Genomic DNA, 16,408 nt, shown 5'->3' on the forward strand with positions numbered 1-16,408 from the left:
AACCATATCATGGCATCGAGCTATAACGGTGAGATTTTGAGACATCCATATAGCTCAACTGGATACAAGCTTGATGAGAGCATTTTTAAAGAATAAAATAAATCCTCACGTTGCATCTTGCACCATCTCTTCATTTAATAGAGGAGCAGCAGCAAATAAAACAAATAAAACAAACAAACAAACAAAAGGGACAGGCAGACTTTTGTGGAGTTTAGTGGACTACTCATTGAAACATAAAGAAAAAACTATAATTTTTATCTGAACTCAGTTCTGAGGATACACAGTTGTTCTGTCATCAATAAATCTGTGGTAGGCAGAAAGTCAGCCTGCCTCCTCCTCCTCTCACCCAGTTTCCCCATAGCAGGAAACAATTGCCCAGCCTTCAACACCGTGCTCTGTGGGAAAATCCCGGGTCCTTGGCTGGAGTGAGGGAATCCAGGAAAAAGGAAAGCGTCGAAAAAAGTAAGAGGGAGTGAGAAAGAGGAGGAGAAAATGAGGCCAGCCAGTTTTTAGGGAGTAGACGCACTGCCAGATGTATCGTATAGTTGTTTTCACATAACTGGCGACCCGTTGAGGGAAGACTGATGTCACAGCCGAGACATGCTGTCAAGAGACACTTGATGTTCAAGCTCGAAAAAATTGTCAAAGCCCCAGAAATGCCAGTCATCTCTCGAGAAACACTTGTACAGAGACAAGTCCAGTTCGGCGTGGACCAGTTTCAGCATTTCTTATTAAAAGGCTTCTCGAACAGCAGGAGAATATTTCAGCTCAATCCTTCAACAGTTTGCAAAAATGGCACTGATGCAATTACGTAAAAAGGCTTAAGTGGAACTTGACGGGAGCTGGCGGTAACCATCTATTTCAACAATGGGAGTCACTGTTAACTGTACAGTGGAAAGGTCTTTGTGCCCCATTATAGGTGGACCAGTTCTCCAGCTCCAACACTATTTAAGTATCATTTGGGAGGTGAAACTGGAGGAGTTTTAATGTACTTGTTCCCCTGATGCAAAGGATTACAGTTGCTGGCTCTTATCACAAGTAAACAGAACTGCATGCCTTGCTGTTTTGGAGAATGACTGGGTAAAGGTTAACTACAAAGCCAAGGCAAAGCCTGGAGACTAAACACTCAAGGGGATTTCCTCATTCCTCTGGTCTGGGTCATGATAATATCATACCCCATTCGGTTGTTTGGAGTGTGTCTGATTTCGATTATAAAGTGGTACAGGGAAAGGCTAGTCTATCTCTGGGAGCTTGTTTGTAATCACAGAAACGGAAAGGGAATGCAGAGAGCTATGTTGAATAATACAAAAATGCATTATTCAGAGGAAAGCACATTTTGAACAATGGCTCTTCTGCATCGAGAGTCATGCAGCTCTTCTAACTCCATGTGTCTATTTGCAGGAGTGTGTACAGAAAAGGAACACGCACAACGTGTTTGTGGTTCATTTGACTTTCGCGAGAGAGATCCACGTCAAACTGTGCCGAGGAGTGTGTGGGTGTGCTTGGGGTGATGAGAAAGACTGGGAGAGAGACGGGACTCTCTCTGTTAACCGTCCACATGCTGTCTCTGAGAGGCCATACTTCTGAGAAGTTATGCCCTGGCTATCAAACAACCTGCTTAGAAGAGCACCACCTTCTTGCACGGAAGTAAAGAAAAGAAAAAGGAAAGGAGGAAAATAATCAATGGATACAGTCCAGGCAAGCTTTCACAAGTCTAATTCAGAGTTGTGGGTGGCGGGTGGAGAGACGGTGGGACACATTGGATAAGTATTGGTGACAGAGGGCAGGCAAGAGGAGGGCAGAAGGAGGGGAGACTGACAAGACGGAAAGGAGAGGAAATTGAATTCACTTCTGGGACTCGTGTACCGAAAGAATGTGAATATTGCCACACCAAACAGAATAATTTTGAAAATTGCTGCAACGAAACTGGGTCGCAATCCTGTTTCATTACACATTTAAGCTGTTGATTGTCATTTCTTTCATGTCCAGGCAACATGGTGATCTGCTGTGTACTGCAAGAGGCTGGAAATGTGTCAGCCATAAGAGGTTTGCTGTAACACTTGTAGCATGGTTAAGTTATTGTTGAAAAATCAAAGACCATTTGTTGATTGTCTCCGTCACTCTAGCCCTGAGCCCAAATAATTCCTACTCAAGACAAAAAAACAGGTCAATAAAATATAGATTCATGGTCAAAAAGGTTCAGACATTCCAGATGACTGTATTTGACAATTTTATCCATATCCGTATGTTAGATATTTTCCCCAAGTCAACTACAGTTTGTACGCACTATTGTTTAACTAGCTGTGTCTCCCCCTACTTCCAACGGCCTCTGAAAATCACTGAGGAGTGCAATGTCAGTATCCAGACCTGGCAAGGAAAGCACCCAATCAATGTGGCTTTGTGTTCCTGCAGTTAGTCAATAGCTTCTTCCGTGCTAAGTTAAAATATCGTCCGACTCAAAAATCTCTGGGAGGAGAAGAGAGAGGAAACACTGATAAGATAATGATAATAGAGGCATTCTCCCTCCCACTCCATCGTTTCACTCACCCCTCCATAGCCCCCATTTTATTTTATAAAGCACAGATGAAGAGATGGGGTAGTGAAATCGGCTCTCCGATGAGTTTGTTAGTGGAAAAGAAACATGTCGAGATAAAGAGCTTGAAGAAGGACAGAGAGAGATCTGCTTCAGAGCACTGCACTCTTGATGTTCCTATTGACTCTGCACTACGGCCTTCAGGGCACGAGAAAGCAAAAGAGTGATTTAATTATTGACAACGCACAACTCTGAGCATATGCTCCTCTTTCATCCTCTCCCAGGCCCGGTTGAGGAAATGCAGAATAATGTTGCTGAGTGTTTTGGCATGGCAATAGCTTTTTAAGTATTAAACTAACTGACTGCAAGCCTATAAAAATTAGATGTTCTTCAGTTTGCTCCATCATTTCTTTTCTGCTTTTCTATTCATATTTAAGCTCCTTTGGAATCCTTTTCAGATTAATCATTTTGATTAAAACAAGGATCCACAATCTTTTTGAATAGTGCATATTTGAATGTGATGTATGAACTTGACGGGGGCTTTAACCTTTTGTGATGATCTTGTGTGTAGAGTAATCACTGTTCATTATGTGATATTCCTCCTCCCCTTTTCTAAACCGCTGGTGGCTAAGACCTTTTGACCCCCCCCCCCCCCCCCCCCATTCGAGTAGCCCCTGGGCGTGGCACTGCATGGTCAGCTCGTCCATCCCTCTACATGTGTCTGATCAAATGCTCTGCTCCACTTCATCAGCTCCCAGCAAATCAATGGACGCCACAGAGATGATCTTTGACGGAGTTATTGCATAAATACACAGCAGTCAGAATGGTGCGAAGGGAGGGGAACGAGTGGCGGAAAGACACTGTACCAAGCTCAGCCCTGCCTTTATTCTTGTCCGTCCATGTCACACATATCTAATCACTATGATGATTTTGATGATTATGATGATATTATGATTTCATAAACCAGATTTCATCAAGTCACAAGCTCGGTCCAAGAGCTGGAATTCAGAGCAACAGCCTGGACGGTGAATTGTGCGCATGGTGTGTATGATTTAGTCACCAAGAATAGAGTCATACACTCAATACTGTGGCAAAAAAAAAAAAAAAAAACACAACAGCCACCTCTCTCCTTCTTTGTCAGTTCAGTCATCTTATTTGTTTCGAATTTCTCACACAGCTTGTCTTATCTCAATCCCACATTCGCTGTAAACGTGTCTCCCGCTTGCATGAATTGCATGTGTGAGACTGAGAATGGCTAACAGCTCTATTTCTCACACCCTGCCGTCCCTCGTCTGGGTTTCTTGTTAGCGAGCTTTACCCTAACATGGGATTGTCGGAACGTATTAAAACACACATTCTGAAAACATACACACAGTATGTGTACATATATTAACGTGCCATTTGCTCATGCATGCAAGCAGTTACAGTCCCCCAGGCTGGCAATGACAAGGAATCCCACTGTTGCTACATACAAACACAGGCTGACACAAATGTTTATAGCGTAATATGTATCAGCCAAATGTGGTTTTTCCTCTGGAAGGCTCAACTGCAGGCTACAATCAAGAGGACCACCAGCTGAGCTCTCACACCAAAACATGTCTGTATACTGCATGATGCCGAAAGACAAGACCATCAAACTATCATTTATGTATTTACCAAACCAAAGATGGCTTTCTCCAGTGAAGCCACATCTGAGCAGAGCAAATGTTTGGTTAAAAGCTGTTCTCCAGTGAAAACTGTTTAACTAAACTTCCCCTGTGATGAGGCAGGGAGGAGTGACTGACGAATTAAAACTGAATAACTCAACTAGCTGGAACAAACCAATTAAAGCTAATGTGGAGCTGCTGACCAATTTTAATGCACATAAGTAGCATTTTCACACACATGATTTGTGTAGCAACTGTCAAACTGAGTGCGATGCATTAACGGAATAGTGAATGTTTGTGGAAAAATCTGATTATCATCGCTAAATAAAATCTAATAGCTGTGTTCATTTGCATTAACTGATTTAAAACCCCTCTTTTAATATTATTTAAAATATGTGTAAGAGATTACAAATAATCTGGCTGTTACATTGGCTGATGTATTCTTTCTTCTCCTCTCATATGGATGTTAAAATGTATCATTGATTTAATGATCTTTTGCTATCGAAGAAAACAAAAGTCTCTTAGAGCTGACAATTTTCCTCCGACATATGACTTGGGCTGAGTATGCCAGCCAAATTTGGCGGCTGACCTCACAGCATGGCCCAGTCATCTGATTTGTGTTAGCTGGCTGCCCTCTGCCACACAGGCCAGCTTTGTGTGATGTTGCCACATTTAGGATCTGGCCAACGCTGGCAACCAAAACCCTTCCTCTGTTTTGTCATCTCCAGTGTTTTCTCACATATAATGAAATGCACCACTCTGAATGGAAAACCTTTGGGAGTTAAAAGCAATTATGGCAAAATGACTGAGTATCCTGAATGTACGCAGGAAGGAGTAATGGGTGCGTGTGTGTGTGTGTGTGTGCGTGTGTGTGCTCAGCAGAGCAGCCTCCTTTGCATTGTCACTGGTAGAGAGAAGCAAAGAAACAAGAGCACAGCACAGCTGGAGTACAAACGGCACACAAGCAGAGGAGCATAAACAGTCTCAATGAAGCATCTTCTCCACGCAGAGTCCACATTCCTCTTCTTGGCTGCACATTCACATAAAAAAAAAAATGATCCTACACTGCACGAACCAAAGCAAACCAACACACAAAGGACGGTGAGTGACACGTGAAAAGCAGGATAACACTCACCAGGCATTGTCAGAATTCCACAGAACAATCAAAGGCAGGCGGCGAGAGAAAGCCGAGGCTGACCCAGAACAAGAGGGGAGGGAGGAGGAAAAAAAGAAAAAGAAGCAGCAGGGATGGGTGAAGGCAGAGGCGATTTCAAAGCTCCATTTTCCCCCCCTGCCACCGATGCAGACTGCTGCTCGCCTATTCTACGCTTTACTTGTGGTTGTCTTCCTCCTTTCCTCCCTGACTCCTTCTCCCTTTCCTCCTGCTGCTGCTTTAAGGCAAGGGGTGGAGAATGAGCGCTACACTGCTCTCTCTCTCTATTGCTGCTCCCTCTCTTCCTTTCGTTCTCCCACCCCTCTCTTGCTCACTCTGTACAGAGCGTGCCCTACTTCCTGTGTTGCCTCTGACACGGGACACACTCCCTTCAGTCCTCACTTTGCTCTCTTTCACTGCACGTGATCAAATCTGAGGGTACCCTAAAATCTGACTTTGTTTTTTGGTGGGTGAAGATTTAACCCCTTTTCTCTCCTGCTGTCTTCCCCCCTCCCGTCCCCTTTCTTACTAACTACGCCTAAACCCTCTTTCTTTCACTGTCCCTGATTGACTGCACCTCCCATCTCTGTTTCCTTGCACAGGGAGGAGCCTGCATATGGTGTGCAGGGGATCACATGTATGTGTGCGTGTGTGGTGCAGCCTGACTTAGCCCCCCCCCGTGTGGCCGAGGTGGGAGTGTGTGCTCTTTGTCCTGTCAGTTCTGGTGTGAGGTGTGCTGCTTTCCCTGTCAGCCAGTATTGCTGCCTCTGTTGCCACTGTTGCCATTGGGGCTGGGGGAGGGGGTGGGGTGGGGTGTGGTGTGGTGTGGTGTGGTGGGGGCTTAGGAGTGGGGGTGGGGGTTTGCGTGTGTCGCCAACCGGCCCACAGTGTGGACTCAATTCAGCAGGGAGAGTAGGACTCATGCTGGGGCTCAGACAGAAAAAACACTGACCATATGAGTCTGGAGCTCAGCTTTAGCGAAGTGTGTTGGCCAGCGAGGCCAGCCAAAAGGTTGACAGTAGTAAGACTGGAATGTGAGTGAGAGAGAGTTTTGCCACGGTCAATTTGAGCCAGGACTGGTAGACTGGCAGAGGAAATAGGGGTGAGTTTGAGGTTATTTCTAGATCTGACACACTGGCAGAGCTGGCACGGGGGGGCATAAAGGGCTGGACGGGACAAACCGATAAGGCAGGGCAGCTGTGGAGAGCTGGTGGAGAGGAGCCACAGTCTGTAATCTGCACTCCCAGCACGTCTGCGATGATGTCATCAAACATGACATCACTCTTACCCCCTCATTCTCCGAGAAACACACACAGGTTACAGTCACTGGCACATTGTTAGGTCTAAAATGACCAAATCATAGGAAGGAAAAATATCTCGTGTTGCCGGCCACCTGTTTCCTCCTGTAACTGACAAACAAAGCAGTTTTACCTGAAATCACTCACGTCACTTCATTATAGTCAAGAAGTTTACTTTGCCGCTGTGGTATTCTTAAGCATATTAGTATATACAGGAAGTATCTGAATACCACTGTACAGTATATAGCACATAATTATGGCAGGATAATTAATACCAGTCTCCACAGACTGCACAGAAACAAATTGACTTAATTGTTACAGCATTTGTACTGACCTTAAAAGCTGCAGACTAGTTTCATATTATCTCAGTTTGTCGTAGGCTATTAATTATTGATCATTAGTGAGTGTGATATCAGGTGCAATCCAGCCCTACTGCTTTGCAATCAAAGAGTGGGGAAATTACCATCCACACTAAAAATTTGAGAGCTGCTTGTGGTGTTTTTGTACTGCAAAGGTCTTCTTTGAATAGTTTCCTCCAGAGCAAGGACGCATTCGAAGCGAACTGTGAGCCATTGGGAATTTATGGATGTGATAAAATGTGAATCCATTAATTTATCAGTATTTGCAACACACATTTGTGCTAGCTCAGACCTGCTGTGGTTAATACACTCACTAACAAGATAAAGCTGTATCTGTATAGAGTCCAGCACAAGAGTAATTTCATATTTGCAGTGCATCCGCTTGTTGCCTCTTTGCAGAGCGCAAGAACTAAAAATAAGACCTTGACAGAACTATGTGCTCATGATTGGCAGGCAGTATGTTGTAAAAAAGCAAAACACAAACATTCCTTTCAGCAGAATTCAACTGTACAAAAAAAAAAAAAAAATGTCATGCCACATTGAAAGAACCACAGTTCTTGCTCGTTCTTCTCACTATAGGAATAGCAGGCTATGTGTGGCTGGTTTTGAAGATCAACCATTTTTCTTTCTTAATTGACCTTCATTAAGGCTTTATCAGGAAACCTCCTCCATTCATGCCCTCTGGCTCTCATCCATTCATATATCTTACAATTTCCCCTCTACCATCCTATCAGTTTAAAATCTAAAAAGCAACTCCTTTCTGGTTCACTTAATCCAATTAAATAAGCCTAAAGCCACCGCTCTTCTCACTTCCCACACACGAACCAATAACTTATCACAAGTTCTTTTATGAGTCCAATTAGCTGCACCTGCAACACGCTGCCCTGGGCTGCTGCAGCGGAAGCCACCAAACTCCATCTAAAATCAATCTGGTGATGCTCTGGTGGAATTATGTTGCCTATAATCAAAACTATATGGCAAAACAGATATGGCTGCTCTCTGAAAACAGTTAAGACGTTTGTGTTGGGGCCGTTTCCGTCCGTTAACCTTCTTGTGTTGCCTGTTCTACCCTTCCTCTCGTGTGTTTGTCTCCCCCTGTCTGTTTCTTGCATTTGTTTGTCAGTCTGGAGCTCGGGCGGGGTCGGGGAACTTCCTGTTACAGCTGTGTCACCTGCATCTGATCGAGCCATCAAGTCATCCTCCTTCCCTGCTCTTTAGAAACTCATCGCCAGATTGTCTGCTTGCCACTCGAGGTATTCAGCTTGGCCTGAGTATATTACTCCTGTTTGAATGCTGTTGCACCAGACTCACCTGCTTCACCTGCCTAGCCCGACTCAGCTCCACCTTCCTTCAGATTGTGCCCACTGCTCCTCTGCTGTCTCAGTAAAATACCTTTGTGTTTTGCCCAAACTCCAGCCTGTTCCTCGTGTCTGCAGTTGGGGTCTACTCTCTCACTGATTACAGCAATTTGTAATTTAAGTCATCACTGTGCAGTGTTGTAGATCCAAGATACTTCCCTCACCCAAATAAAAAAAAAAACAAAACAAAAAAGAAAGAAATCTGCAGTTCAGTCTTTAAAACCTGTATCAGAAACTTTCATAAAGAGACACCTATTTCATACACATGACATGCTGAGAAAAGTCTTTCAGTGTATCACTTGGAATAGATGGTGTGAGAAAAAGAAGAGTACAGTCTGATTGCAAAGAGCTCTTTCAGAGGGTTTGTTAAAGCACAATGAAAAGCTGAATGTCTCCTGAACTCAGACATAATCCACCTCACAATGACAGCACTTTCAGAAAATTGGCTTCTCTTTTTTTAAAGGAAGACTGAGATCTATCTGGTGCCATCACATCCCTCCTTCAGTTCATTGTTTGTGCCTTCATTTACAATTCTCCATGCAATGAGCAAGCAGTACAGTGAAATGACAGCTATCAAAAAGGATGCAGCAGTCGGCATCGCACTGTAGGAATTTGTCTAATAGATCGTGATTCTGATTCTATTCAATGACAAAAAAACGGAACCAAAAAAAAAAAAACCTGCTGCTTTATGGCTCTGCAAATGTAAATGAAAGTGACTGCAGGGTATGTTGTGAACTGAAATGTACTTTTGACTTTAGTGGCAACCCATCTTTGGTCACAAATGAAGAGAGAGGTAAACAGACAGCTTGACACCTTGGTACTAAATGTTTGTTTCTAACTAGGTCAGGCTGCACCAGCAGATATGTGGCTGCTGTTACGCTACATATGCCAGTCTACTTTCTCTCCAATTCAGTTTGAGCCATAGAAGATAAATAATACAGCAATAGTATTTTATTAACAGAACATAAAAAGGGGTATTTATCAAAAGGAATGAAAAATAACAGTTCCATGTCATTAAATACTAGCTGAATGTGAGTGGATCAACTGCAGGCAGAAGATGTTTGCCTGTGCTGCCGTTCTGTGAAGGTATTGACTTGATACCGGCTTCAGTGGCACAGCTGCACACTATGACAGTCTGACCTTGATGAGCTAGCGTCTGGAGGAGGCAGAGTAAGTGGTGGATAATGAAGTGCACCAGGAACCCTTCAGGCCTCATCACTGCCGAGTCCAAATCCGAGGAGTTCTGTCACACCAAAGTTTCTGAATACACTTGATAAAATACAACGCTGATTGAGTGCAAAATCTGAATTAAAAGTAACAGCGGCGATAATGTTAATGTCAATGTGCAGAAAATTGTGTTCAAAGCAAACAGGCAGGTCATCATGCAGTGGAGCAGCTTGAATTTCAGGGTTTCCAGTGATGCACCAACACTAAGACGCTCAGAAGACCATCTCTCTCTATCTTTACGAGTGAGTTTGCACACACATTTGACAACAGTGTACAGTCAGAGCATTCATAAATGAAAGCATGTCTGTGGTAAGCGTATACGATAAATACGATACGATAGCATCACGCTGAGGGAAATGACTGGAGATACAAGTCAGATGTCGAGACAGGTGGCTGAAGACCAAGCTTGTCTGTGATGTTCAAAGCGATTTAAGTCACCGCAGGCGTATATCCTCAGGAACAGAAGTGAAGATGAGGCTGATCAAGCTGTTGGAATTTGAGATGCTTGCTTTTTATCAATTCTCTTAACATACTGGATTGGCAGATGGTAACGGGCAATGTAAAAACCCTCCCTCCACTCGGGGCTGGGAACTGAGTCAGTTAAATAGAGTTGGTCATACTCACAGTCATATAGTTCACATTGGCTGCAGATTCAGTTTTGCTCCATGAATATTATCACCATCTGATCGTAGTGATGACGGTGAAACTGAAGACGATAAAGCTCTCTTACTGTGTGTAAGTCAGTTTGATGCAGCGCAGTGAAATGCATGCTACACTTTGTCAGATCCACGCTATTCCTGAGTGACTTTTGCAATATAGGGACTTTTATTAGTCCATGGCAGAGTAAAAAACCCTGGCTGACTCCTGTCACAAAGATTTCACACCACACGCGCAGACACACACACACACCCACACATAGAAAACAACAAACAAATCAGAGAGTGCAGTAAAGTGGCAGAGAGGTCTGTTAGTGAAGTGAAATGGGTGAAAAAAGCATCTAGAGTCTAAACCATGGTAATTCACTGGGTCTATAAGAGGCATTGAGAACCATCTGGACCATCATTGTTGCTGAACTCTTATGTGTGTTGTAAATCAGTTCATATTGTGAGTAGTTGCAGAGGAGAAATGATTTAGATATCAAAAATTTAGATTTTATTTAATATTTGTATTTTTAAAATCCCACCAGTTTATGGCCCCTCTAGGGATAAATCCACAAAAAAATGAATCACGACCTGTTGAATTCACTGTTTCATTTAACTCCATCCATATGGTTTTCATAAAATCTTTCCTTTAAATGAGCCATCAGCACTGATTCTTCAAGAAAACCTCACAATTTCTAATATTCATAACATTTGCTTAGTAAAGTGAAAAGCCTGTGACCGCTGTAGATTAAAGAGAGGAATTAATGAGTAAATGAGTGTTTGCATGAGTACTGAGCGGTTCTTTAAAAGGGATGTGCAGAGTGCTCTTTGATGGCGCTCTCGGTATTCCTGTCACACCCAAGGCCCTATCCGTTACAGCTCATTACCCGGGGAAAGAATGAAAGCGAAGAGACCCTTGGCCACACTCGCCCTGGCTCACAGAAGGCCCAGCAGGGTTAAACATCAACCCAGCCACTAAACCCCACCAGCTGGGCAGGTGTCAACTATACTTGGACCGCTCCAGAGATGATTCTGCCACAAATTATACAGAAAGTAAAGTGATCAGAGGAGCAACTACACCGAAACCGCCGAGCACTAGTCCGGCATGGTACGGCGCGCACCTTCTGTCCCGTTTGCTCTGAGGAGGAATGATGCAAAGAACTGAATAACAAGCTTAAAGTTTTTTTTTTTCTATCACTGCTGAGCAGATAGGAGGAACTCAGGCCGTATGAAATCTGAACGCACATTAGCATACCGTAATAGAACCTGCAGCTGCAAAACTCTCTTTGATTTGTTTGACTGTTTCCTGAATCTTGAAAAATCACTTTTTTTTCTTTTTTTTTTTTTTTTTTTGGAGGGCGAATTTTATGCATTTCAAAATGCAAAAGGTTATTATGGAATATAATTACCTTAAGGAGTAGCAGGTAACTCACTAGGCTCTCAGCTGTGGGGTCTGGTTTTACATCAATCAATATTGTTCAGGTAAAAATAGTATTTCAATTCATGTAAATTAGTTGACAGGAAGTACTTTTTCAGGGGCAGCAGTACTGTGAGGACAACTTGCGTATAAATTATGATTTATTCTTATTTATGACAGCCGAATCAGATAACAACAGGATTCTATGGTGTTTGACCACAAGCATGCCTTCAACAGTACTAATAACAATCATTCCATCCAGAGAGAGTCAGGAGTACACACCTGTTTAAATACGTCCAATACACAAGTTCAGGTATCAGAATTTAGGAATGAATACATTAAAATGTAATATTTCTAACATTTTAATTAGAAAATGTTTAATAGCAGCCCACTTCTTTATCCTGTTTTGACCCTCATATTTTCCCAAGTGCTTAAGGGTATCGTTTACACAACAATTTGTAATGCTGTTGTGTGCGTCTGTCAGAGTGTCTAAAGAACCATCACAGCAGTGAAATGAGTCCTGTTCAGAAGCCTTTTGTGTATCTAAACTAAAATGCTACTTCAGGGAGTCCTATTTTCCCATGGGGGTCTAACCTTGTATATCAATTTACAAAATTGACTTGACTGTGGCAAAACACTGAAACAGAAAGAATAAAAAAAATGCACCTGAGAGCTAGAACATCAAAAGTGTATAACCTTCTACGTCCTTGAGGCAAATGAAGAGCGCTGTGTTTATGAAAGCAGGATAAGTCGGCCCTTTCAAAAGACCCCTCGCCACTTAAAAATCAAAACAACATGGTATTAATCTTAAATTAATGAAGTCCTCATTATGATGTTGAATTGAAAGAGACACTATTGAAATTACAACCAAATGAGACACATTACGTTTTTGATGTGTTATTAATGGGTTGACTGAATCCATCCTGGTCTGCGCGGGATAATGCACAGTGGTTAGTGGAACATGTAATAATGTTGCATTATTACCCTGAGAGCTCTGTTTCATCTACACCAAATCATGCCGCTACATTGCAAATGAGATGGCGAGAGAGGAAGGATGCCAAAGAGGAAGGCAGAGAGCTGCACTCTTTCTCTGCTTAATTGTGCTGCTGTAATGAGCATAATGAAAGCACTGCTGTTGTTTTTCTTCAGATTGGCAAGAAAGCTGAACCCATGCATTTGATTGTTTGTCAGTACTAAGTGTATTGCTTCTCTGGACAGCCTCCACACCCGTATAGGATGTTTGTGTGTTTGCACTGGGCTACCAATTATCACCAATAAACACAGAATCAACATTTGAGAAGCTTGTGCAGCCAAATATCAGTATATGAGCGAGAGGATGAATGATGGAGATGAAGCCAAAATGAACCGTTGATACAACGATCACCTCTCTCGCTGAAATGTGAAGGAAAATGAGTTTGTATCTGTATTTGGCTGTATCAAGCATTGTAAGCTTGTGAGGAGAGGGATTGATGGTAAGACAGGAAGTCAGTCAGGAGTAAACAAATGATGACAAAGATTGGAGGCAGGGGAGGCGAACGTTTGTGCAATTGCATGAAATAAAGTAGAAAGGGCACGGAGAGGAGAGAGGAGGATTCAGGGCAAGTATCCTGACTGAGTTTAATGTAGCAGAAAAATCTACCGGCGGACCGCAGCTCCAAACATAACTGAGCTGAGGCAGATAACAGAGGACCACAGTGACAAATGATAGCAAAGCAGAAATACACCGGAGAGACAGATTAAAAAAAATAAACACAAGGGAGAGAAGAGAGGAGTTAAAGCAAGGACAAATATTAAGGGTTAATACACTGTGGGATGCTGGGAAAACACAAAAACCGCCAGTGTGTAAGTCTGTAGGTAAGTGAGCGAGATGTAGAGGGAGATAGGAGGCAGAAGGGGGGGGGGGGGGCAATAGAAAAGGTTAGATATTACAGTCAGACCACCTGGGGAATGTTTACAGAATTTAATAACTCTAAATGTCATCACTTTATTGGATTTATGGATGGATGGATGTCTCTCTCTCTCTCTCTCTCTCTCTCTCTCTCTCTCTCTCTCTCTCTCTCTCTCTCTCTCTCTCTCTCTCTCTCTCTCTCTCTCTCTCTCTCTCTCTCTCTCTCTCTCTCTCTCTCTCTCTCTCTCTCTCTCTCTCTAACACACACACGCCAACACCCTTACCGACGACAATTACCACAGCATCCATTGCTGCAACTTCCTGGAAAGATGACAGGAGGTTTGTATCGGGGGCTCAGTACTGCTGCTTTTCAACCTTTTCTGGTTATAACTGTTTAACATTATATCGCTCAGTCCCAGAGAGGACCAAAAGAAGAGCAGATATTTGAGACCCCAATTAATGCAAATACCGATGCATTCCCCTGAGTATTTAGAATCAGGAACATTATACTGCACTCCAACACAGTATCAAGAAAAGGCTCCTGCCATCGAAATATAAACGGCATAAAGAATGTGTGTCCAGGTTTCGCGTCTGCTGAAGTACTTCTGCACGATTTTACTGCGATTTTCTGAAATGAAAAGATAATTGCTCCAGGGCCACTGTACCATTAAAAGTTAAGCGTTTCTGTCCTCAGCGTTGTTCTTCGAATTGTATGTAGGTGTTTTAATGACCTGAGGAGGAGTTTGTAATTAAATACAAATTACACATCACGATTCTATTTTTAAATGTGATTAATTTTCATTAAAAAAAAAAAAAAAAAGACGTCTGATTTTTTAGCATTTTAAAATCCTGGACATATTTTCATTATGGTAATATTTCTACATTATTAAGCTCTAATAAGTCAAAGCTGATGTTAATTCACTTTTGCTGTGCTTTAGGTTGTGTTAGTCTCCCTTTGTTTTGCCTGTTTCCATCCATTGTACATATCCACTTATATCCCAGCATGCATCTATAAGATCTCTGTGTACACTATTGTGTCCCCCGCAATACAAATATAATTAAAGGATATGCTGAACAGATTGTGTGAGGCATGAGGGACAGAGGAGAGAAACAGGAAGAGAAATACGGATGTAATACATCTGTTCAGCCACTTTAGCCATCTGCTAATATTCAGAGCTGAACTCTTTGAGTGACGGCAGAAAAACTTTGCTGCAGTGTTACTGAAGCAGTCGCTCCATCAAAATGCATGACTCATTGGTGCCCACAGTGCTGAGATCTGCTTACAAGTATACTTAACACAATGTCACACACACACACACCTCTTCTTTGTGCTAGTCACACACAGATAACCCTGGACGACAATGGACAGCAACATCTGGCATGACGCAAAGGGAAGGAAAGTAGCAGGGAGGAGAGAGTGGAGATGAACGACCAAACAATTACATTATTTCTCAATGCGCAAAACATGCTTTAGTATTTCTAGACAAAATACACTGTAGGTGTCTTTATGGTGCAGTTGATATGTTCAGTGCATTTCCTTTTTCACAGATCATTTGCCATGTGAACCATTCTGTTTACTTCTTTCTGTTTTTTATTGTTTATTGCAATATATGTTGGTAGGTGACCATCACCACTTGGTTTTCATTCCCCAGTCTCCTTGATGATGTGAGGGAAATGCAGACCTGTAGCCTTGCTCACAGTTTTTATATACATACTCGGCCTGGAAATGACACTGCATCTAGATTGCGAGTATAGAAAGGCAAAGGGAAAAGTTACAGTTAATGAAATATCTGATAATTAATCACAGTAAAAATAATATCCACAAGCGAAGGGCTTGTGGTAAAAATATTAGAACAATGATAATAATAACATAAAGTATAATAATAAATTTGTATATAGCACGATGTTGCACACAAACGCAGCTGCTATCACAAAGCCGTGCTGCAACCATTGGAAGGATATTCATCGATGTGTCCAGCCAAGGTCAGTGTAGATCATCAGATGAGAAATCAGAAGCTACTAAATGCCAGATCATCTCTGAGACAAGTAAGCCCTGCAGATCAGATCAGCGCAACAGAGACAAATACACGAAACAGAACGACGCCATTCCATGGAAATGCAATTAAACACATTTGTCCAGTAAACTGAGTGATGTGAAATCTATAAATCGTAACATGCCATTGATCATCTGGCATAAACAAGTGGTACAAACTTCGTGATGAGCGATCTTTAGCTATTGATAAGCAGCGATCTCAAGCTGAAGTCGATCAGGGCAACATCAACATGCAGCAATCACTCCGGCAAGTGCAGAAGTTGTTCTTTAACCATCTACAGCTGGAACACGGGATTATAAACTATTTCCCATGTTGATACAGGGTAAATAGCAACATATTTTTCTGTTAGAAAAACACACAGATCAAGTGGTGTCGCATTGTTTTTGTGCCCTACATATTTGAGTAGCGTCCTTATTTCAGAAACTTTCATATTTTGAGCACAATTATCCAGCTCATTGTAAGTTGCACTGCAGACAGTGCTTCCCTTTCTGGTGTCCTCATAATTACATGACCTCTGTAAAAGCTGGTGTGTTATCTGTGCCACGTTGTGTCCACGTCATGCCCAGGAAAATACAAGTGATTATCATTTATCCTAAACAGAAATAACCTGGCATATATACCAACATTTATTATGTCGTAGACGGTGTTGTGTATGGTGTTGCACATTGTGCCCGTATGTTGCTGTGTTTCTTCCCTGATAAAGATAAGCAGCGAGTGTCCAGGCTCTGATTAACACAGATGGATATTTCATTTTCGACATCCAGCTGCTCCTCATCTGTAGGTCTCTCCCCTGAGACCCCCTGAGGCTACAGGGTCGAACGATGTCATCACAAC

The 16,408-nt window shown here is 42.5% G+C and overlaps 1 protein-coding gene across 4 annotated transcripts in view; it reads right to left on the reverse strand.

Annotated features, from left to right (window-relative positions):
* dab2ipb (DAB2 interacting protein b) overlaps positions 1 to 16,408 on the reverse strand; it is a 79,357-nt gene that overhangs the window by 42,254 nt on the left and 20,695 nt on the right. Inside the window, exon 1 of one of the 4 annotated variants that reach the window (XM_029515022.1) lies at positions 5,315 to 5,518. The exons of the other annotated variants lie outside the window; for them this stretch is intronic. The gene's annotated coding sequence lies outside the window, so the exon portion shown is untranslated. Of the gene's footprint in view, positions 1 to 5,314; positions 5,519 to 16,408 lie in introns of those variants that run through there. 4 annotated transcript variants of the gene reach the window in all.

This window comes from Echeneis naucrates, chromosome 12 (assembly GCF_900963305.1).
Source record: "Echeneis naucrates chromosome 12, fEcheNa1.1, whole genome shotgun sequence".
NCBI lineage: Eukaryota > Metazoa > Chordata > Actinopteri > Carangiformes > Echeneidae > Echeneis > Echeneis naucrates.